Source organism: Vulpes vulpes, chromosome 9 (assembly GCF_048418805.1).
Source record: "Vulpes vulpes isolate BD-2025 chromosome 9, VulVul3, whole genome shotgun sequence".
NCBI lineage: Eukaryota > Metazoa > Chordata > Mammalia > Carnivora > Canidae > Vulpes > Vulpes vulpes.
Window position 1 is genome coordinate 38,567,501 of NC_132788.1, and position 25,478 is coordinate 38,592,978.

At 42.3% G+C, this 25,478-nt stretch overlaps 1 protein-coding gene across 3 annotated transcripts in view; it reads left to right on the plus strand.

The window, feature by feature from the left end:
- LOC112918518 (phospholipid-transporting ATPase IB) overlaps positions 1-25,478 on the plus strand; it is a 579,220-nt gene that overhangs the window by 2,440 nt on the left and 551,302 nt on the right. The gene's annotated exons all lie outside the window — the stretch shown is intronic.

Consider the following 25,478-nt stretch of genomic DNA (forward strand, 5'->3'; position numbering starts at 1 on the left):
ACATTTCAAGTTCAGGGAGGTTAAGACAATAGCCAAGGGGCTTAGAGGATGGCCAACGAGGTCCCAGGAAAAGCCCAGAGTGGCGCTCTGGAGCTCAGTGAGCCAACTGTTCAGAAGGCAGGGGATGCTCAGCTGTGCCCAGTGCTGCTGGGAGCTCAGGAAAGGCGAGGCCTGAGAACAGTCCATCACAGAGTACAGGTGACCTTGCAAAGAGCTGTGTTTGTGTAAGCGTGGGCGAGAATGTCTGCAGAACAGCTTGATAGAGAGAGAGAGAGAGAGAGAGAGACATAAGAGGACAGATAGGGAAAACAGCAAGTCCAGGCGCACCTGGATGGCTCAGCAGTTGAGCATCTGCCTTCGGCTCAGGTGTGATTCCCAGGTCCTGGGATCAAGTCCTACATCCTACAGAGAGCCTGCTTCTCCCTCTGCCTGTGTCTCTCATGAATAAATAAAAAAAATCTTTGGTGGGGGGGGGGGAAGGAAACAGCAAGCGCAGAATACTCTTTTGGGTGGATTTTGTAGCAAAGGGGCAGAGGTTGTTTGAGTGGTAGCTGGAGTCGGGAAGATGTGAGTTTCAGATTGTTTTATTTGAAGACTAGTATTACAGTCATACAGTTGGATGGAGTGTCAAAGTAAGGCGGTTTTTAGGAAATAAGGAGGGACAGTGATCTGAAATCAACAATGAGGAGCAGGGTCATCAAAGCAGAGCAGTGAAGGCAAGAAGTCCAGAGGTAGGGGAGATAGGATATTGCTGATTGAAAGGCTGCCAGTTCCAGAAGACGAGAAGGTTCTAAAAGGTGGTGTCTATGTGAAGAATCTGCATATAGTGTGAGGAAGAAGGGGGCCCTTGGATTGTGTGGGCTCCGTGGGGACACTCCTATAGAAGAGGGTGAAGGGCCTGATAGACTGAGTTTGGATGCTGACCAGGGCAAGCAGAAGTGCTGGGGCTGGGGGTGCTGGGAGCTTGGTCTAGGAGTGTCCTGAGCTCTGAAACCACTTCTTTCCATTGACAGAGGTGTGCCTTCATGAATGGGACATTGGCATCAGCACAGCTAATAGTCAGAGCTTTGGGTCCCTTTGTCACCCGTTCTGCAGAATGTCTTGACTTCTTTGGGTCCTTTACTCCTCCATGTGTATTTATTTATTTATTTATTTTTAAAAGATTTTTATTTATTTATTCACGAGAAACACAGAGAGAGCACGCGCGGCAGAGATATAGGCAGAAGGAGAAGCAGGCTCCATGCTGGGAGCCCAACATGGGACTCGATCCTGGTACTCCAGGATCACACCCTGGGCCAAAGGCAGGCGCTCAACCGCTGAACCACCCAGGCTTCCCTCCATGTGTATTTTTAAAAGAACCTTTTCTAAAATGAAGTGAAATAAAACAACATCCTGATAGAATTTGGGTTAAATTTGCATTAAATTTATAGATTAATCTGGAGAGAGTAGACATTTAAAACAATGTCCTTTTAACCATAAACGTGGTATTTCTCACTATTTAAATGTGTCTTTTAAGTCTTTTGTTAAACTGGTATAATTTTTTCCCCCTAGATTCCTATGCATTTTAAAAGGTTTATTCAGAGATATTTGTTACTAGCAAAAAATGGGGTGATTCAAAAATTACATTTTTGATTGGATTATTGCTGATGTTAGGAAAGCATTGAAATTTTTTGGTGATTGTGTATCAACAACCTAGTGAACTGTCATAAATTTTGAAAGTTTAGGATTCTTTTAATTTTTTTTGTGTAGACATTTGCATTATCTGCAAATAATTTCGTTTCTTTCTTTATAGTTGTAAGTCGTAATATTTTTCTTATTTGATTATATTTGTTAGTACTGCCAATAAAAACTTTGACTGGAAGTGCTATTCTTGCTTTGCTCTTAGAACATTAAAGGGAATGCTTCCAGAATTTCATGGTGAAGATGATGTTTGCTGTTGGTAGCTGCTCTGTGTTACTCGAAGGAAGCACTCTGCTCTTCCTACCCAGTACTTCATTTAGGGCAGAGGAGGATTTATTGTGCCTATTAAGGTAATCACAAGGGATCAGCAAAATACTTAAAGATACCTGGGTGGTTGTGAGGCCTTTCCTTTTCCTCTCTGGATCTTTGTGTTCATTAAAAGTGAATCGCAGCCCACATATCAGAATGGCTATAATAAAAAATAATGACATCAGCAAATCCTGGCAAGGATGCAGAAAACTGGATCACTCCTCCGTTGTTGCTGGGGGCAGAAAATGGCACAGCCACTCAGGGACAAGATTTGGCGGCTTCTTTGCTTGCTTGCTTTTTAAAAATTGAAGTAATGTTGACACACGGGGTTACATTGGCTTCGGGTGTACAGCATAGTGATTCGACATCTCTGTATGTTATGCTGTGCTCACCCCAGGTGTCGCTACCAACTGTCACCATTCAGCGCTGTGCACTCTACTCTCCATGCTGTGCTTTTCATCCCCGTGATTATGGGATGACAGACATTCCATCACGGGAAGCCTCTACCTCATCCATTTTGTCCATCCCCCACTCCCCTACCTTCTGGCAACCTACTAGTTTGTTCTCTGGATTTATGGGTCTGTTTCTGCTGTTTTTGTTTGTTTTGTTTTTTAGATTTCACATGTAGGTAAAATAATATATTGGTCTTTATCTGACTGCTTCTACTGAGCATAATACCCTCTAGGCCAATCCATATTGTAGCAAATGGCAAGATTTCATTCATTTTATAGTTGAGTATATGCCATTGTGTGTATATATGCCACATCTTTATCCATTTCAATGATCAGTGCACAATTATCAATGGACAATTAGGTTGCTTCCATTTCTTGGCCATTGTAAATAATGCTGCAGTGAACATAGAGGTGCTTATATCTTTTTGAATTAGTAATTTTATTTTCTTTGGGTAAATATGCAGTAGTGAAATTACCGGATCATATGGTATTTATATTTTTAATTTTTTGAGGAACATCCATACTTTTTTTTTATAGTGCCTGTACCAGTCTGCATTTCTTCCAGTAGTGCACAAGGGCTCCTTTTTTTTCCCCCATATCCTCACCAACACTTGTTAGTTCTTGTCTTTTTTGTTTTAGCCATTCTGACAAGTGTGAGGTGGTATCTTATTGTGGTTTTGATTTTCATTTCCCTGATGATGAGTAATGTTGAGCATCTTTTCATGTGTCTGTTGGCCATCTGGATGTCTTCTTTGGAAAAATGTCTATTCAGAACTTCCACCCATTTTTAATTGGATTTTTTTTTTTTGGTGTTGAGTTGTATAAACTCTTTATGTATTTTGGGTATAGTAGTTTCTTATAAAGCTGAACATGCAGGTGTCATTTGATATAGCAGTTGTAATCTTGGGCATTGATTATGGAGAAATGGAAACCTTTATTTCCTTCTTTATTTCTTTTTCTTTTTTCTTTTTTTTTTTTTACATTCATATATGTATTTTCATGGGCTGTGAATTGGGAGCATAGGGGCTGTGTTAATAAGGGAGAACATTAAACCAGATGTCCAAAGAAAGGGTCTGGGTGCAGGTAGCAATTCTGTTCATCTTTCTAAGGGAATTTTGACGAGGTGATCTCTAAGATCCTTTGCAACTCTAAAATTCACAATTCCCCTTTGGAGTCAGACTCCCGCATTTATCTTTAATTCAGTTAACTTAATTTGCACCATGACTAGCATCCTAGTAGCTGATGCTTATTTTAAATGCAGACTTTCTTGTCAGTAACCTTGTTTTCCTGATTTTGGCATACCATTGTTCATTAAAACATCACTCTTTTCCAGACTTACACATGAGTATCCATAGCGGCTCTATTCATAATAGCCAAAATTTGGATGTTGTCGATGGCTGAAAGGATAAATAAGCTTCTGTATATTCACAGCATGGAATACTTTTGAGCAATGAAAAGGAGCCAGGAACTTGGATGGGTTTCCAGGGAGTTGTGCTGAGTAACAAAAAGTTCAATCCCAAAGGCTACATGTTATCTTATTTATATGACATTCAAGAAATGGCAAAATTACAGAAATAGAGAACAGATGAGTGGTTGTCAGGAGTGAAGGAAGGTGTGGTGATGGGAAGGATAAAAGGGTGACCTCAGGGATCCTTGTGGTGATAGAAATGTTTCATATCCTGACTTATCTGCTATCAGTGTCCTGGTTGTGATATTGTGCTATAGTTTTGCAAGATGTTTCCATGGGGGGAAAGCTAGGTAAAGGGCACACAGAATCTCTTTATTTTCTTACAACTGCATGTGGATCTAGAATGATACCAAGATAAAAAGTTTAGTGGAAGAAAGGTAAACTATAGTAATTTTTATCAAAAGAAAATAGTCGTCACGTTTCAGGTCTGGAAATACACTCTCAATTCAAGACATTTGAATGATATCATTGTAATTTCATTGATAGGCTGTTCCCTCAGGGCAATTAAATTGTAAACCACCTGTTTTTGTCCACGGCAGAACCTCTGTGTTTGAGAAGCTTTGTGCTCGGCACATTAGCGCCTGCTTGATGTATCTTGGTAGGGTCTAGGGTAGGGGTGAACTCAGACCTTGGTGTACTACCTTACATTTATTTTCACTTTTAAAAAATAAACTCACGGTGAAATTTGCCTCAAGATTATGTGCTGAGCTGCATACTGTTTATTAAAATAATTCTGAGATTATTATTTTTTGCTTATGAGATATCTTTGACTCCTTCCTTAATTTGGGTATTCAGGGGCACATTTGCCAATTCTACTTTTCTCCAGTTAGATACTTTGTGTTAGTGTGTCTCAGTCATTTTACCAGATGATGGGAATACAAAGGCTAATAAGGGGTGGTCCCCCTGCCCATATGAAGCTTACAGTTGGCTCAAGATTGAGCCTTTCGGTCCGGTAAGGGAGACAGTTGGAATTGGAATTATTGATTTGAACAAATGATTGTTGAGTGCCTACTATGTGCTGGGTACTACTCTCGGGGCTAGAGATGGAGTGGTGAGCAGAGCAGGTGTGCTGTCATGAAGCTTGTCGCACTGTGGTTGGTTACAACCCACGGGGTCAGTGCTCTCAACTCCTATCCTGACTTGCTGTGACACTCATGAACAGTGACACTCATGGACGGTGCACACAGACGAATAGTGAAGTGTGTGTGTGTGTGTGTGTGTGTGTGTATGGGTGTGCGGAGGGGGGTGGAGGTGAACGGTGAGGACAGAAAGGAAGAGGAGTTGGTTTTTAGAGATATGATGTCAGCAGTTTCTAGGGAAGAAGCTTCCTCCCTATTTTATTAGGTTTAGGGATTTGGCTTAAATGACACATTTTAGCAGTGAAGAGCTAGTGGGCAGTAAGCATATAGGCCAAATACAGAACCTGGAGGAGTATGGATCTTCCAGAAGGTGCCCCTAGTGTCCTCGTCCAAATCCCATGTTGGACCTATCCATCTCTTCTGTCCTCTCCTGGTCAGCAAAGGTGTTTTTTTGCTGTATTTTATTTAAAAAGTGTTCCCACCTGGACTTAGTTTTCCCATAACAATCTGCCCCAAGTTTCAAGGGGGAGTAGGAAAATTAGGGTGGATAAAAGTAGAAAGAACTCTGATACTAGAACATGAGGGTGTGTTGGAAGCTAGAGCTGGTCTATTGGATCTAGAGTATGCAGCTCATGACCTGCTGAGAGAGGCCCAAGGTGCCCACCTGCGGTCGGCAGGCAGCTGCTCAACACTTGAGCGCCTGCTTTGGGAAAGCGAAGACCCTCAGGCTCATTTTGATCGAAGGTGCAGTTTCAGTACACTTAACCAGGGAAGTGGTCACAACACTTATTACTTACAAAGCCCAGAAATGGGATCGGGGTGCAGTGAGCTGCAGGAAGGGCAGTCCTCCAGCCAGGTCAGGAGTGAACAGGAGAGAGAACAGGGTAGCAGGCACCTATTACTTAAAAGGCCATCGGGCAGAGGGTACTAACTTTTCCCCAACCTTAACTCTAAGCGCTTATTTTAAAAGGCACCTGGGGAAAAGCAAAATTTAGTAGTGCCCTCCTAAACTCAGGCCTGTATCCACCTGCCCAGACCCCAGCTATGAGTCGGGTTGTCAGACTGTAAAATACCTAAGTGGTGACTCTGAAACACAGACGTGGTCTTTCATCGTAAAGGGCTGGATGGCATCTCAGAAATGGTTTCATCCTCTGGTTTCACAGAGGAAAAAAACAATTCAGAGACACTCCTTGCTTGTTGGTTAGTTTCCAGCAGGACCAGGTAATCCCCAAACCCAGTGCACTGTCGACTCCTCCAGTGCGCCTGGTTCAATATGACACCCAGGTTGAACAGAACAAGTTCTGTTTCTGTGTTCCGTTCCTCAAATGGAAACACATAAAGAGCTGGGCCTAATTGGCTCTGCTTCGGTTTTCTGTACTGTCTACCCTGTGAGTACTCAATAAAAAAAGCTCTGACTGAGCTCTGTCATGGATTAATTTTCGAACTTGGCCTAACGGTCTAGATTATGTTTGGAAGGTTCTTTATGGCAGTCATATATCAGGGTTAAAACACCTCACTTTGGGATTGGAGAGAATTGGATTCAGTTCTGTATGATATTGGAAAGCTTCCTTTATTTCGATTACAGATGCAGATGAAAATAAATTTTGTACCCCACGGGGTGGTTGTGATGAGTGAGCAATGTGGATAAAAGTACGCACAATAATTATTTGATACATTTAGAGAACTTTGTGATATAATCAAGTTTATATTGGCAGCATGTCAGATCTTACTCAGGCTGCCCATCACTATTCAAGGTAAACTCCTGCACCCAGATACTTACCCTTCATGCCATCAGGATGGGAGGAAACTTCACCTGTCATTATTCCCCCTCTAAATCTCACCATGGAGGCCTGACAAGGAGTCACTGTTGGAGCATTTAGGTATCCTTCGTGTGCCATTGTCCAGGTGTATGTGATCACCCACTAAGCGCTCAGATTAGGGATACATAATTCATCCACCAGTGTCTCTGGAGGCTTTCACCTTCTGTCCACTTGTCCTGGCTTCAAGGCCATTCTTTTCACCCTAAAGTGGCCAATAAGCACCTCAGTTGATGGCTTAAGTTGCTTAATAATTGATTTTCCTTTCACAGTGGATATTTTATCTTAAACCCTTCTCTGACAGAGGTGCCAGCTAGATCAAAGGGTTAAATTAAATTATTCTAAAAAAGTTTTCAGACATTTATGGGAGGATGTCTACAGAACACCTTTAAAGATGAGTTTCTGCCTTTCCTCCTCAGATCTTTGCATTTACTAAATATAACCTCTGGTCAATACCATCCTGGATATAAGATATTATTTACATCCATTTAGGCCAATAAAAGTGCTCGGGACGAATGTTAACAACCATTAAGACTAAAAATAAAAGTGACCTCATATCTATGCCCAGGGAGTTTTTCTCCATCATTAAGGGCAAACTCAGGAATGAGACCTGGGAGAGAGCCCTTGCCAGGACAGAGCACGGAGGCCACGGCGATGGCCAGTCACCCATGCAGAATACCTTGACAGCCCATGGGGACGCAGTCACACATGGATGCTGGGTCTGCCTGCAAAGCTGTGTTCATAAGAGTGCATGAATAATATTGTTCATTCATCAGCAGGGATTGTGGAGGGCTCACTATGTCAACACATTACCGTAGGTGGTGTATGTGTGTGTGTATGTGCACACGTGCTATTTATGTGTGTCTCTTGCTCAGACACTGCATGTCTTACCTTGCTCACTGCCTGTCTGTAAGAATCAGAATCTGATATAACATCACATTTCACCCTAAAAAGTGATCTAATCCTGATTAATTTTGATGTAGAGGTTTTACATTTGCAAGTAAGCTTTCCAGTCTTTTATAATCTTATGCCAAATAATAAGCAAATGTTACATTTCACACATTTCAGTGAAGTGTTTGGGGGCTGCTTCTCCCTCTTCTGTCTCTAGAGATACCGTGTTAGCTGCAATCAGCACTGAGGCTTCCAGGATTACTGTAAACATTTTAAGTACATTACTGAGATTGGTCATATGGGAAATGGGGCTAAGTGAATACTACATAGAGCAAGGACCTCTCTACTCGGACATTTAGAATCTCATTCCAGATCTTAAGTTCAGGGAGCATTGCTTTTTTCACCAGCCTTAAATGATGCATGCATATCATGGAGAAGCTCATTCACATTCAGAGGGAGAAAATCGTGGCCTGCTGGTGAGCTGTTCAGCTTCGTGCTCCATGGGATCAGCCTCTTATGAACTATTTTTAGCCACATAACGATTATCCTTATTTAAGACTCGTTTCCATTTTCTTTCTGTTTTCTTTATTCCAGTGCACCGAGGCGACAGAACTTTGGTTTTGACACTACACAGTTTTTATCTTTGGACCCCCAAAGAGGTAGTTACTGTTTATCTAGCAAACACACAAATGGGTCTTTTGTCCTCTGGGATCTTGGGAGCCTGGCTCAACAGCTGAATTTAACTGACCGAATTGCTAAGAGTGTGAGGTGGTGTGCGGTGTTTCTGTTCTGTCCTCAGTCCCCACAGTCCTTCCCCCAGATTCCCTGTGCTCTTCATTGGTGCTGGCAAGAATATTACAGATACTGCTCTCTGGATCCACCCCACATTCATGTTCCTGTTGACCCTTCCTGATGCTTGAAAATACGTCTATTCAACTCTGTTTGACTCTTCTACTGACTGGGTTTCAGATGTTAGGGTGTAGGCAAATGTTCTGGGAGGGAAGACACCAGTGTGGGCAAGTGATTGAGGGGGCCCCAGGTAAAAATAAATTGGGCTGGGTGTAAACACAAGGGATCAGTAAAGATCGCAAATGAAGTGCACGGTAAGGGGCTATTACAGTATTTCAGGTGAGAAATAATGAGGGCCTGGTCCAGGGCAACACCAGAGATGCAAAGAGGGGAGTAACTGTGGGAAGCGTGGCTGAGTTGTAATCAACAAGGTGTAGCGATGGAACCAGGCAGATAGAAAAATCTGTCCATCCTTGCCTGATCATTATTTGTCCTTTGAGAGCGTAGATACTTTGCAGAGCATCAGCAGTACTTGGAGAGTCAGACATTATCAAAGTCAAAGGTGACTTTCTAGATCTGTGTGGTCCCAGATGGTGGCTACTAGCCACAGTGGCTACTGAACACTTGAGGAGTGAGTCAGAATTGAGCTGTGCTCAAAGTATTGAAAGTATCATGGAGTTTGAAGACTTACTATGGGAAAAGAATCTAAGCCATCTCATTAGGATGTTTTATATTTACTACATATTGAAGTAATATTTTGGATAGGTCAAGTTAAATAAAATATTCCAATTTTTTAAAAAAAGATTTATTTATTCATGAGAGACACACACACACACACACACACACACACACACACAGAGGTAGAGACACAGGCAGAGGGAGAAACAGGCTCCCCATGGGGGATCACGCCCTGAGCTGAAGGCAGACGCTCAACCACTGAGCCACTCAGCCCTAAAATATTCTGATTATTTTGTTTCTTTTTACTTTTTTTAAGTGTGCTTACTAAAAAATTTAAGATGCTCTATGTAACTTGGACAACACTGTCATGAATGGTCTTGTGCCAACATTTGTGATTTGCTGTTCATGGAATTGCAGACTTTCAGAAATAAAATTGTCTGGGGGCCCAACACCCTCCTTCCCTGGGGAGGAAACCAAGGCTATGGAGGGTTACATTCTGGAATTTGCCCAGCATTCCAGGGGTAGTGACAGCCTGGAGCCCATGTCTTTCCACTCCTCCAATATTCTTTTCAGGGTTACTTTGTCTTTCTCTTACATGGAGTGAAAATCTTTCTTGGGCACCATCTAGGCAATCCATCTTAAGTTTATTCTGTAAATTAATTGGTTCGTGCTACAGTAGTGCCCTTCCCATGTCTTCAGTTTTGCTTTCCACAATTTCAGTCACCGCAGTCAAAATGCCATCTGGAACCAGGTGATCCTCTTTCTGGACAATCAGCAGAGGATCCATAGTAGCCTAACAATACATCACAATGCCTGTGTCACTGACCTCATGTCATCTCATCACGTGGGCATTTTATCATCTCACATCACAAGAAGAAGGATGAGTGCAGTGTAATAAGATATTTTGATGGAGAGGCCACATTCACATCATTTTTATTATCGTATATTGTTATATTTGGTCTGTTTATTAGTAGTTATTAATCTCTTACTGTACCTAATTTATAAATTTAACTTTATCATAAGTACGTATGTATAGGAAAAAAATAGTATTTATGGGGCTTGGTACTATCCAATGGGGGTGTTGGAACATGTCTTTGTGGAGAAGTGGGGGGCTACTGTGCTATTATATTTCTTTGAACCTAACATCTAATAAGACCTACTTGAGTGTTTGTAATCTGAGTTTATCAGTCAATATTTGCAGAGAGGATCTTCAAATATTATGCACCTGCAATTTATGATTAAACAAACTTTTGACCATGTGCTGCACAGTCTAGAGCAAGCAGCTGGCAAATCTTAGCCACCTAGATGAGAATCTCCTTTATAACCAGTGGGCATCTTGGTATATAGATCTCATCTTCCCAAAGGCCAGTCAGTAATTGGAGTTGAGTTTTTTAAAGAAACACATTTTAAAAATAATTCCCTCTTAGTGAATATTTTCTTCACAACTTTCTCAAAAGCATATCCTCCAGAAATGGAGAAAGTAAACAAAAAAGAAAATAATCCAAGGGCTGTGTTCAGACTGTGTCAGTGGCAGCCTGGCATTTTATTGAGAAGACGAAGTAGGTTTTATTACCAGGGGATGAAGCTGGGCTTTTTAGACTGTTCCCGTACTTTGAGTTTTTAGGAATTTCTTTTAACATTGGTGAGATTATGGGCTGTGGTACTCAATACAGGCTTGGCAACCGAGATGATACTTGTGTTGTTGTTAGCAGTCTGATATCTTGTATCAGTGGCATGGGGTTGGTTTGCTTTAGAGATATGATTTGACTCAGTCTGTGAGTCTGTATAATGGAGAGCTGTGTTGTGTGTTGTCTAGGATATATTTCAGTAGAGGTCTTGGCTTTATGAGCATGGCTGTAGAGAATGGCTGAAGATACCCAGGGTAGGGGAGACAGTTCATAGTTGCAGTCTACCATCCAGGCTCTTTTATGCAGAATGGTATGTTGACAGGATATACCAGGACAATGCCAGCAGTATCGTGCCTAGGCAGGGAAGATGCCATTGTGGATGTGGTGACGTCTATGTCAACACTGAACTCAGTGCTGTGGTGTCATACCCTGAGGCTGGCACTGCAGTGTTGCACCGTGACAAATGTATCATGACATGCATCCAACATTAGAGTATCACACAGTATTTTCACTGCTTTGCAAATCCTCTGGGATTTACCTACTCACCTCCTCTGTCCCCAATCCCTGGCTACGTTTTTAGTGTCCTCATATTTTACCTTTTCCAGAATATCATTTGGTTGGAATCCTACAGGGTGTAGCCTTTTCAGATTGGCTTCTTTCACTTAGTGATAATGCATGTAAGGTTTGTCCATACCCTTTCATGGCGTGATAGCTATTTTTTTTAGTCCCTGAATAATATTCTGTTGTCTGGATGTACTACAGTTTATTTATCCATTAAGCTACTGAAGGATATCTTAGTTGTTTCCAAGTTTTGGCAATTATGAATAAACATGCTATAAACATCTGTGTGCACGTTTGTGTGTGGACATAAGTTTTCAATTCCTTTGGGTAAACTAGATCGTATAGAGTATATTTAATTTTGTAAGAAACTACCAAACTGTCTTCCAGAGTGGCGGTAGCATTTTACATTTTTACCAACAGTGAGTAAGAATGGCTGTTGCCCCGCATCCTCGCCAGCACTTGGTGTCCTCAGTGTTTTGGATTTTAGCCATTCTAATAGTTGTTTTAACTTGCAGTTCCTTAATGACACTTGATATGGAGCACCTTTCCATATGCTGATCTGACTCTCTGTATGTTTTCTTTGGTGAAGCCCCTATTCAAATCTTTTGCTCCTTTGTAAATCAGGTTAGGTGTTTTCTTATTATTGTTTGAAGAATTCTTTCTATATTTTAGAGACAAGTTCTTTACCAGACAGATACGTTTTGCAAATATCTTCTCCCAGTCTGTGGCTTGTCTTTCATTCTCTGAGTGTCTCTCCCAGAGCATGTTTTTAATTTTAACAAAATCCAACTTACCAACATTTAGTTTCATGGATTATGCTCTTGTTATTTCAAGTTTTTCTATCATAATATTTTTCCTTAGTTTTTTGAACCTTTTTTGTGTAAACTTCTTATTCTAGAGGGCACTTTTAAATTGCAAATTACGTATATTTTTTTCTCCTAACAGAGGCGAGAATTAATCAGTATGTGTATCATTTTCCTCTCCACAACCGAGCCCTGCAGACAAAAAGAAGACAAAAACCTTGGCCGTTTGCCTCCCTCCCTGTTCTCTTCTCTGCTGAAATCCCCGGAGTGCAGTGCTTATGTGTCATTCCTCTTGTTGGAGTGGATCCCTCAGGATCGCCCAGTGACCATCTGTGACTGAAAACTGATTCTTCATGTCCCTGAAAATGTTTTTATGTCATCCTCCCCATTAAGCAATAGTTTTGCTGAATACAGAATTCTAGACTCAAAAACTCTTTTCCTTAAGCACTTTAAGGAGATTGCTTCATTATTTTCCCATACCCAGATTTGCTGATGAGAATCTATGTCCATCTGATTCTTGTTCCTTTGCCACAAAACTGTTTTCTTTTTTGATCAGTTTTTTAAATTTTTTTTTAAAGATTTTACTTATTTATTCATGAGAGACACAGAGAGAAAGAGAGGCAGAGACACAGGCAGAGGGAGAAGCAGGCTCCATGCCAGGAGCCCGATATGGGACTTGATCCCAGGTCTCCAGGATCACTCCCTGGGCCAAAGGCAGGCGCTAAAACCACTGAGCCACCCAGGGATCCCCCGTTTTGATCAGTTTTTAATGATAAATGTGTCCTTGATGTTCTTGAGTTCCAACGTGATTGATGGTCTAAGTATTTTCTTTTCCCCATCAAATGCTCAGTGCTGGAGGACCCTTTCAAATCTGAGAATACTGTCTTTACTTTTGGGGGAATTTTTCATCTTTTCTCCCCCTTCCTGCCTGCAACCTCCTCCACATGGCTGTTGGCACGTCTGTCTCTCCCTGAAGGTTCCTTAATTGGTTTTATACTCGTTATCCCCTAATGCTCCATTTCGGTATCATTGCTTGGTGTTACCTTTCAGTTCACTAATGCACTCTTCAGCTTTGGCTTTCTTTTCTTTGTTCCTCCTTAGTTTGAAATATCTGTTGACTTGTTATTTCAACAGCTATGTGATTTCTTTCCATGGTCTTGGATTCTTTTTTTCAGAGCAGTCTAGAGTTGCGTAAGGTATGGGACACTCTCCTTTCCTGGGGGATGTGAATTTCACGTTTCAAAGTCTTTTTCTGATGGTTTCATAATCTGAGCATTGAGTTCTGTTTGTTTTCTCCTTTGCATGCTGTTCATGTACTTTAAGTACCTTGTGATTCCAGAAATCATTTTTTTCCCCTCAGTTGAGGGTCCCCAGAGGGGGCAGAGCAGAGCTGCAGGAGTGTCTGCACCGTCTTCAGTGAGCACACGGGGGGTGGGGGTGGGGAGGGCGGTGGTCAGGACACGCTACCAGGTGGGCTGCCTCCACTGATAGTCTGCTGAGCCTGCTGGCTCCTCATTCCTTTCATACGACCAGCTCTGGGTCCCATGAACAGGGAAGCTGTCTCCAAAGGAAAAGGGCTGGTCACTTTCCAAAGGGCCAGTGTGGCTGTGGTTTAACCCTTGCCAGGTGTCCTATGGGACCACAGTAGCCATGCAAGGTGTTCCTATTGCTCTTTCTTTTGCTTAACTGCATGCCTGCTGGCTGCAGAGGGAAGCCACCCACAGTTCTCTGTTTTCATTTGATCTGTGCTATGGTTTAGGCTGAACTCAAAGTCCTGACTTCAGGCAGGGATACAGCCCAGATGACTCCAATCAGAGCTGCTTTAGAGTTGATAATACCCTACCTCGCTGATTGCTGAGAGTTCTTACACAGGATAACATATGGAGCACCTACTGCTACCTGAAACTTCATGTTATTCAATAATTATTATAAAATTAATAATTAAAAACATTAAGGCATAAAATGCTACTGTAATTATTTCAAGAGTAATATCCTAGAGATATAGGGCTCTGACCTTCCCCCACTTTCTTTTGTCCATAGGTCGACTGTTAACTTTTCTCCATTTAATGTGAATTTCATATGGATACCAAAGTCTTTGGAAAGTCAAATGACAATTGTAATGGGCTTAATTTTTTTCTTTTCAAAGATTTATTTCTTTTAGAGAGAGAGAAAGAGGGTGAACATGGGGAGGGGCAGAGGAAGAGGGAGAGAGAGCGCCTCAAGCAGACTCTCTGATAAGCCCAGAGCCTGATGTGGGGCTCAGTCCCATGACCCTGAGAGCACGAGTTGGGCTGAAATCAAGAGTCAGATGCCTAACCGACTGAGCCACCCAGGCTCCCCTGTAGTGAGCTTAATTTTTAAAGAGCATGACAGTTTCTCCTTATATCAGCAAATGCATGGGGGAATTGGTCTCTTCTTGTGAAAACAAGCCAGTTTTTTGCCTGATGAGGGTGCTTTTAGAGAAATACAGTGACCCTGCAGAGCCCTGCTACCCAACCTCCCTGTGCCCACGCCGGCCACTGGGAGGGATATGGGGCACGCCTCACTGGCACCATTGCAGAGTTGCACTTTTTAATCGAAACTATATTAAGCCAAATAGTAGTTTGAGCATTAATAGGGATGGGTTTTTTTTCCCTCTTGGAATCCAAATTGTCATTTCCTCTCATCACTAAACATGTAAGGTGTGACCACTTCATACATTCCAGATTCTGAAACAATTTAACGGCGTCTCTCTCTCTCTCTCTTTTTTTCGGTTTTGATTTCCACCACAGAGCACATATTTCAGGGGCCTTCTGGCTTCTCAGCTGATCGTATAAACGCAGGATTAAATCACTTTCTCTGGACCCTCAGGGGGAAATGTTCCCACTCCTTTAGCATCAGAAATAAAAAGAACAGGCTCATTCTGTGCTTGGACCAAAGGCACTAAGTACCCCAAGAAGACATTGCTGAGGTGGTCAGAACCTTGAGAGCCATTGAGAATTTCTCAGGGCAGCATGAGCAGCCACGAGCCTCCATCTGTGTGTTTTAGCAGGAATTCAAACTGTGCAGACGGTTCTGTGTGACAGGGTCTTAAACAAACATGTTGTTTCCACATCTTAAACTTTTCCCTTTTTATGGAAAAGTTTATATGTTTATATGTACTTATTTCTAAATACTTCTGCTGCCTTTGTAGGTCACACTGAGGTGGGCTGTGGGTCAGATGCACATTGTACATTGGCCTTAGCACTTTTCTGCCTGGGAGGTGAAGCTCTGAGCAGCTGGAGAGAGACCTTGGGCCGAGCCCTGGAGGTGTTCACCTCGTAGAGTCCATGCTTCAGGTTGGTGGGCACTGGGTGTTTATGCAGACTCCTTCAAGAAGACTTGCACAACCTCACTTCACTGCTCTCTGAAATGGGAATAAATAAAAACCTTTTCACCAAGTTACTATTGAAGTACCTGAAACATTACTTTGAGCTGTAACTTCCTAAAACTCAAACAGTAATTTTGTAATTATAAGAGTTTCTGTAAATGAGAAAAATATAAAATAGGTGTTTCTTTTCTTTAACCTGAAAGTATTTTTATATATGTGTATATACTTATATATTTAAAGATTTTATTTATTTATTCATGAGAGACACAGAGAGAGGCAGAGACATAGGCAGAGGGAGAAGCAGACTCCCTGTGGGGAGCCTGACATGGACTAGATCTCAGGACCCCCTCAGGATCATGACCTGAGCCAAAGTCAGACACTCAGTCACTGAGCTACCTAGGTGTCCCAGTATTTTTATATATAGAATGCAATGTAAATATTTCTATACATTGATTTTTTCTCTTTATTAATATTTTAAAGTATTTTTGTGGTCACGGTTGTTTGTGCCTAAAGGAAATGTTGCTCTACCTGTTTAATGGAAAACAGATTCACCAAGGTGGCCAGGAGAGATCTGAGAGGAAACCCATTAAAGGTGAGGTCAAAGCCCTGCAATGTCAAAGAACAGCATTCTGCTGCTAACATGGGAAAAACTACTCTCCTTCTCCCCTCGCCCCAGACTAATGAAGATTAAATTTCCTTTTAAAATGATGTGGTAAGACAGCAATTTAATTAGAATAGTGTCTCCTCATGAAATTTGAGGGAATTATAGGGAGAGAAGTGGCCATTGTTTTATTTTCAGGAACTGACAATAGGCACGTTTGGAAATTGGAAATCTCAGCATTTTAGACGTAAGGAGAATGAAATAGAAATTGTTGGATTTTGTAATGTTCAAACAGGAATGTGATTCTGTTGTGTCTGATAAGCTCTGGGCTTAATTGAGGTCAATAATCTTGGGAAAGGAGGTAGCAGCACTTAGTCTAAGCACTTTCTGGGAAGCGTCCTCAACTTGATTCAGGTTCATTTGGAAATCTTTGGTGTCATATCTTATACCAGTGATGGATCAACCAGAGAGCTCCTGGGGGTGAAACATATGAATTATGTAGAGAATCCAGGAGGCTGCAGGAAAAGGTGTGTTTGGTAATTAGCAGAGAAAGACACTGGTCAGCCTGTTTATCACGGTCAAGCTTGAATTGAAGATGTATGCAAAATAACTTCACCTAGCTGGTTTTTGCTGAAATCAACGAATAATTATTCAACCTTAGGGATCCCTGGGTGGCTCAGCGGTTTAGCACCTGCCTTCGCCTCAGAGAGTGATCCTGGAGTCCAGGGATCGAGTCCCACGTCGGGCTCCCTGCATGGGGCCTGCTTCTCCCTCTGCCTGTGTCTCTGCCTCTCTCTCTCTCTCTCTCTCTCTCTCTGTGTGTGTCTCATGAATAAATAAATAAAAATCTTTAAAATAAAAAAAATAATTATTCAACCTTTCACTTGTATAATGTGTTAAGCAGTGACCTGGATACTTTGTGGCTAAAGGAGGCACAATACTACCAGGTTCTTGTTTCCAAGGGATTTGCCATCTGGTTGGGGAGATAAGACCTAGACATGTAAAGAGGAGGTAATAAAAACTATTTCAAGATGATAACAGAAGAGGTGCCCACAGGGCATGATTAATTGCTGAGTGTGTTACAAGGATGATAAATGAACACTTGAAGCAGAGCCTGGTCATGGGATGCTTTTCAGAGTTGGACTTGTGTGAGATTTTTGTTTTTTGGATTTTTAAAAAGGGTAATTAAGGTATAATTTCCCTATGGTGAAATTCACCCTTTTTACGTGGGTAGTATGGCTTGATGATTTTGACAGATTAATACAGCTGCATACCATCTCGACACAGACCAATTTCATCACCCCTGGGTTTCCCCCCACCCCCGTCCTTTTGTGGCCAGTTCCCTTCCCTCTACCAGCTCCTGATAACACTCATCCGATTTATGTTCCCACAGTTTTGTTTTTTCCAGAATGTCAGACAAATGGAATCATATGTATTGCTTTCTTTTATGTTTGGCTTCTTTTGCATTCTGCTTTTGAGCTTTATCCATGTCCTTTGTATGGCTGATGAGCGTTTTATTGTACGGAGGTACCACAATTTGTTTATCCTTTTATTCATTTCCTTGAGTTAGATTTCAAGGATGGACAGAGCTAAGTGGAGGTGTGGTGATGGGGAGGAGATGGGGCGACTCAGAGGTAGAGTGGCACAAGTTAGAATAGGATGAATTTCTGAGATATAACCAGTAAATCAGAGAGGAAGCCTCCTGAATAGGAGGCTTTATCTGCATTTTTATTATAAGTCCAGCTTAAGTCTTTCCTCCCTCTTCATTACCAACTAGCAGTAATTTATCCCTACCTTGGACTCCTATTATTTTATCCATTCTTTGCTCATCTATTTGTCCATCCATCCATCATCCATCTATCATTTTATCTATCCATTCTTCCATCATCTGTTTACTTATTCTGTTCATTCATCACTGAGCCTTCTAAGTGCTAGGCACTGAGTTTTGATCAGGTTAAACAAATTAAAAATCATACTCTCTGCCCCCAAGAAGTTCTTAATCTAGTGGAGGACGTAACAGGATCATCAACAGTTAGCAAAAATACTTATCATATAATAATTTGAATTGTTATTTAACTTCCAGTCTGGGTCCCTTAGGGCAGGAAGATCACCTTACCCTCCATTTTGGTTCCTTGAATGTCCTGATATCTCTCAAGTATAAAAGGTGGTTGAGAAAAAAAAAAAAAAAAAAAAAAAAAAGCTGGTTGAGGCTGTTTAGATTACTTTTGGTCTTTGGGAAAGAGATGAAACCTACTCGTATCAATGTTTATGTTGCCCTGTAGGTGCATTACAGAAGAAACTTTGGTCAAGATGGGGACCTTTGAGCAGGCTGTTTTAGCAGGTGTGGGGCTCAGGGAAAGTCACAGCTTGCAGCAGTTATATTTTACTTGATACCTATCTGTGCTTGAGAAAACAGTTTGAAAATGCCAATAAGCCAGTCTATCGTAATGTACAATAGTTAAGTCCATGAATTAAAAAAAAATAAAACTATCAAATTCCATTACACACGGCATCGGACAAAGGCGACCAAGATGCCCTTGGGTCACACGTTTAGTGCTGAGCCGAGGCAATGTGAAGTGTGGTCAGGCTTAGGACCCTGCCATGATGGAAGTTGGTGTGGCACTAGTGATTGATGGTGAGTCCTATACTGGCAAGTGTCTGACACTCCAGTTGAAAGAAAATTCTCTTGCTTTTACACATACTGTGCTTTTCCTTTCTATATCTGCACAGGTCCATCCAGATGCCAATGTCTCCTCCTCCATGGAGCCCTTCATGACTGATCAAAATTAATGAGCTTTTCTTTGCCTGAGCCACTCTGGCATTTTATTTGCACTACTTTTGAAAATTTTTTCCTTTTATTTACTCATGAGACACACACACACACACAGAGGCAGAGACACAGGCAGAGGGAGAAGCAGGGTCCATGTAGGGAGCCTGATGTGGGTCTTGATCCCGGGACTCCAGGATCACACCCTGGGCTGAAGGCGGCGCTAAACCGCTGAGCCACCCGTGCTGCCCTACTTTTGAATTCTTGTATATATTTTTTAACCTTCTCAGAATTATTTACATACTTTATATATATATATTTTTTTATTTTTAAGATTTTATCTATTTATGAGAGAGGGGAGAGAGGGGAGAGAGAGAGTTAGTGAGAGAGCATGAGCCAGGGGGGTGGGGTGGGGAGAGAGGAAGTAGGCTTCCCCCTGAGCAGGGAGCCCCATATGGGGCTCAATCTCAGGACACCCGGGATCAAGACCTGAGCTGGAGGAAGATAACCAACTGAGCCACCCAGGTGCCCCCCTACATACTGTTTTTTTATATTAGACACCTTCATGGGTGTGTTTCTAACTGCAGGGTTTCTTTTCTTTTTTTCTCTTTTTAAAGATTTTTTTTAAAATTTTTGTGTAATCTCTACACCTAAAAAGGGGGCTTGAATTTACAACCCCGACCCGAGAACAAGAACTGCATGTTCTACTGACTGAGCCAGCCAGGTGCCTCCGGGGTTTCTTAATAAATTATTTCCTTTGAATAATTCTGGAATTACAGAAAAGTTGCAAAGATAAAGAGGGTTTTGGTATGTCCACAGGAAAAAAAAAAAAAAGCCAACCTCAAAGTAGGTTAGAAAATACTATATCCGCTATCTTAGTGAGGACAGTAGCCAGGAGACAGTATGTTGGATCGCTCTGCAAGAACTGCTCCAATGCTTGTTGATTTACAGTGGATTGTATGCAAAACGGGGAAGGGGTGTGCGTGCTTGCCAGCGGTTCTCCAGAGTGTAGTTGCCCCGCACAAGGGGTGTTGGTCATGATCTCAAGGTTGTAAAATTAAGACTTACTGATTTCCACCTAGACACGTGAAAGACTCTTAGGCCGTCGTAACAGTACCTTTCTGCCATATCCGATTGTTCAAAAATATTGCCTGCTTGCCTCCCCTCAAGTGATTTTCTGATTCTTCTTGTTTTTGGTTTCTCCTTGAGGTCACTGGAGATGGTCACAGGAGGCTGACATCAGTCACCTGCTGCAGTGTTAGTGCACGGGTGTGTTCTTCCCCCAGCTTCCCGTATTTTAGTATCTTACATAACTGTGATGCATTAGACAAAATACTAATTAATTAAACTACACATTTTATTCGGATTTCACCAGTTTTTTCCCTAATGTCCTTTTTCTGTCCCAGGATCTTGCCCAGGATCCCACGTTGTGTTTAGTGACTGTGGCTCTTTCATCATCTCTCATCTGCGACAATTTCTGTCTTTCCTTATTTTTTTTTAAGATTTTATTTATTTATTTATTCATGAAAGACACAAAGAAAGGCAGAGACACAGGCAGAGGGAGAAGCAGGCTCCATGCAGGGAGCCTGATGTGGGACTCGATCCCGGGCTCCAGGATCACACCCTGGGCCAACGGCAGGCACTAAACCGCTGAGTGACCCAGGGATTCCCTCTGTCTTTCCTTATTTTGTAATGACCTTAGCACGTTTGAAGAGTACTAATTAGTTATTTTATACAGTGTCCTTCTATTTGGGTTTGTCTGTTGTTTTCCCATGATCAGAAACTGCCAAACTATCTTCCAATGTGACTGGTATTAGCATTTTGCATTTCCACCAGCAGTGAGAGTTCCTGTTGTACTCGGTTTTGTTGTTGACTTGAGCCATTCCAGTAGGTGAGCAGTGGTACCTCCCTGTGCATTTGACTTGCGTTTTTCTAATGACAGATGATATTAAGCATCTTTTCATAGGCTTATTTGTCATCCATATACCTTATTTGCTGGGGTGTCTTTTTAGATCTTTGGCCCATTTTTAAATTGGGTCATTTGTTTTCTTCAGTTTTTTTAAATTGGAGTATGGTTGACATATATTAGTTTCATGTGTATAAAATATTGATTCAGTAATTCTGTACATTACTCAGTGCTCACCATGGTAAGTGTAGTCACCATTTGTCACCATACGATGTTGTTGCAATACAATGGTCTATACTCCCCATGCTGTACTTTTCATCTCATGACTTATTTATTTTGTAACTGGAAGTTTGTACCTCTTAATCCCCTTCATCTGTTTCACCCATCCTCAACCCTCTGGCAACCATCAGTTCTCTGCTTTTAGGAGTCTGTTTCTGGTTTTTTGTTTGTTTGTGTTTTAGATTCCACATGTAAGTGAAATCATATGGTGTTTGTCTTTCTATATCTGATACGTTTTGAGCTTGCTGTTTGACTTCATCATCTTGAAGGAGTTCAGCTGGGATTCATTACATTTTGTATGGGCCCTGACTACAATAGGTGCTCAGTACACATTTTTAAAAATCTCATCTTGGAGTGCCTGGATGTCTCAGTTGCTTGAGCGTTCAATTCTTGATTTTGGCTTGGATCGTGATCTCAGGGTCATGATCTCAAGGTCATGAGATCAAGCCCCATGTTGGGCTCCATGCTCAGCACAGAGTCTGTTTCTATTGATCTGCCTCTGCCATGTCCTCTGCTCACATTCTGTCTCTCAAATCAACCAATTTTTTTTTTCAAAGAAAAATCTCATCTACAAGAAAATAATTTCCCCTCCACCCTTTTAGGTTCCTCCCCTTGTGATAAAAGATCAAATAACAGAAGTAAATAATGAATTTTAATTACATGTGCATGTGTACACAGGAAGTCCACAGAGATGGGAGACTCAGAAGGCAGCCAGATGACTAGTTCCTAAACTAAGGAAAGATCTAGGGCTTCAAAGAGGGGAGCCAGTTCACAGGAAGGTGAGAAGAGGAAATATTTGACAAACAGAGGTTACCCCTCAGGTGATGAAGTTATTTCTGGCAGTAGCTCTCTTCCTGGTACCACCCAATTTCTAATGTAAGTTTCCCTTCCAAAAGGGTCACTGCTATTCTGTTTTCAGAGATTTTCCTGTCTCTGCAGTTTCTCAAAATAATCAACTCAAAATAATTCTTATGCCAATAAGGCATATTCTGGGGTGGCATATTCTGCTGCCCTTCACTAGCAAGGCAGTGGAGTTAAATGGGAAGAGTCTAAGCTTCCATATCTGGCGGACTGAGCCTGAGATCCCAAAGTCTGGTCATGAGACCTTGGGAAAACTATGAAACTTTTCACACTCAGGCCACCAACTTAAAACATGTGAATACTGTCTCAAGATCAGTGAGAGCAACTAGGCTATCTGCACAGCACCTGGCTTTTGGTAGTTACTCCATAAATAACTGCTTTTATTGTTTTGGTTGTTGTCAACTAGTTCAGCAAGTGATCAGTATAGTTGTCATCACTTTGTAAGTTATATCTTAACAGGTTGGAAAGATTCTAGTGGGTGGTTTTGGTTTTCTGGGTCTCCTTTCTGGGCTGCAGGTGGGTGGGTGTGCCCTCTGCACTGTGATTAGACATGGCCTAATCTGGCCACAAGTAGGCTTGAGAGAAGGGGGGACAGTCTGGGGGACGGGGACTCCTAGCTCATTAGAAATTTGTGATGATGTAGGGAACTGGAGTTCAGGCAGACTTCAACAAGGGTGTTGCTTTCAGATAAGTCACTAAGCCATCCATTTGCTTTGTGTGGTTTTTGGTGTCTGTGTTTTATGTTACAATAGAAAACAAAAGCAAAAAAAGAAAAGAAAGAGAAAGAAAGAAAGAAAGAAAGAAAGAAAGAAAGAAAGAAAGAAAGAAAGAAAGAAAGAAAAAGAAAGAAAATATAAAGGAACAAAAGAAAAAAGAAAACTGAAAAAACCAAGACAAAAGAAGACTGCAAGTCTGACCGACCTGCAGCAGGCTTACCCTGTGCCCCTGCCCCCACCCCAGCCCCCAGCAGCCTGAGGGCCAGACCCAGGTGGAAGCAGGTCAGCAGAAAGGAGATTGCACAGACCAGTTGCTGGCCAGGTGATGACACAGGTAAGATCTAGGCTTCATAGGCTTGACATTTCTTCAGGCCACCTCTCAGTAGACCACTGGTCCCCTCCACAGTCTGTCCACCCCAGAAACTAGGTACCAAAGCCAAAGATCTTGTCTCCAGCCTGAAAGAATCTCTCTTTTAGAGGAAGGCCACAGGGTTCCGCTTGTCATCCTCACCCTTGGTTCTGTGGCTTCTGTCTTGGCCTGGACATCTAGTAACGTGAGCTAATGTGTCCTTGACCTCAGATAGCCTGTGACAGTGTGTGCTCTCAGATGCATTACTGTCTTCGTGTTCATACTGGCGCAGGATTTCTAATCTTTTCGTGCCTGTGGTTCTTGGTCATGCTGCTTCAAAGAATGAAGAAGTAGACCTGATGAAGATTGGTGGGCAGCAAAGCAGAGCCATTGATCAATAGTACAAAGCTCCCCGGGAGAGAGGGGACCTGAGAGGATTGCCCTTGGAGTTTCTAAGTTTAGGGGTTTTTATGAGCTCTTTTTCGGAATAATCTTAAGCAACCAGGGTGTGCTGAGTCGTGCCTGCCGATCAGGGCTTTGACCATGCATTTGTCTAGCTTTAAGGTTAATGTTTGTGTTCAGATGGCCTTCTGGAGCTGACATCTGGGGGGCTTATGTCTTAACTGCCCCTAACTTGTGATAGTGACAAATACTTTGTGGTTAATTGCTTTATTTTGGGATGTTTTACAGAACTCATTTCTGCAAAGGCTGCAAAACAGAATGCTGGTGGGCCCTCTCTGAGCTGCAAAACAGGATGTCAGTGCTGTTTGATCTTAGCCCTCCTGACTCCATATTTTCTTGTTGGAGATCCTGGCCTTGACTACCTAACTGTCCCACTAACTCCTAACAGTAGTAATATTACCATGGTGTTTTTAACACTGAGCCCCAGCTATCGTTGGAAAGCCTGCTTCTAGCAAGTGTGCATTTCCTTTCCTTTCTACTCTCAGACCAGGAAACTGAGAAAAAAGCTTGTCTGTTGCTTATAGGACCTTCCTGAAATCTGCTAAAGGATTCCAGCACCACCAACATCCTGATACTTTTTTTCCCGAGTCTTAAAGCGCCAGTCTCTCTGGACGGGTGGTAGAAATCCAGAGATGCACAGGGACCTTTTCAACCTGCTTGCTTTGCTGCCGTTCAGGATGATTGCAATTTCCTGATTGGACATTGGAGAAGGGGGGGTCCTCACTTCTCCTTGGCTCAACTCATGGTTCATACTTTAGGACTGGCAGCTTATTTTTTTAAAAAGATTTATTTATTTATTTTAGGAAGAGAGAAATTGCTCATGCACGGGGGAGGGGCTGAGGGAGAGGGGGAGAGATAGTCTTGAGCAGACCTCCTGGCTGAGCATGGAGCCCTATGCACAGCTCCAGATCAGCCTGAGATCACGACCTGAGCTGAAACCCAAGAGGTGGATGCTCGACCGACAGCACCACCCAGCACTCCTTGGACTAGCGACTTATAATATTGCACTTCTGGGAATCAATATCTCTCTTCACTGGTGTTCATTCTTCAGCTTGGACTGCTATAACAAAATGTCATAGATTGGATGGATGAAGCGCAATAGGTATGTATTTCTCTCAGTTCTGGGAGCTGAGAAGTCCAAGATCAAGGTACTTGGTACTGACTGACTTGGTTCTCCAGTGAGGATTTGCTTCTTGATTGGCAGACAACTGTCTTCTTGCAGTGTCTTTACATAGGTGGAGAGAGAGTGAGCTCTGGTCTTTCTTTTAAATTCACACCCCCCTTCACCTTATCCCCCTTCTACCCTATGCCCCCTCTTCCTCTTTTTTTTTAAAATTTTTTAATTTATTTATGATAGGCACACAGTGAGAGAGAGAGGCAGAGACACAGGCAGAGAGGGAGAAGCAGGCTCCATGCACCGGGAGCCTGACGTGGGATTCAATCCCGGGTCTCCAGGATCGCGCCCTGGGCCAAAGGCAGGCGCCAAACTGCTGCGCCACCCAGGGATCCCCCCTCTTCCTCTTCTTAAAAGGATACTAGTCCCATCACAAAAGCACCATCCTTAAGACCTCCTTAAACCTAATCACCCCAAAGGTCTCACTTCCAAATACCATTGTAATGGAAGGTAGGGCTTCAGGATATGGATACTGGGGGGACACAGACATTTCATTTTTTTTTAATAAATTAATTTTTATTGGTGTTCAATTTACCAACATACAGAAAAACACCCAGTGCTCATCCCGTCAAGTGTCCCCCTCAGTGCCCGTCACCCATTCCCCCCCACCCCCCGCCCTCCTCCCCTTCCACCACCCCTAGTTCGTTTCCCAGAGTTAGGAGTCTTTATGTTCTGTCTCCCTTCCTGATATTTCCCACACATTTCTTCTCCCTTCCCCTCTATTCCCTTTCACTATTATTTATATTCCCCAAATGAATGAGACCATATGTTTGTCCTTCTCCGATTGACTTATTTCACTCAGCATAATACCCTCCAGTTCCATCCACGTCGAAGCAAATGGTGGGTATTTGTCATTTCT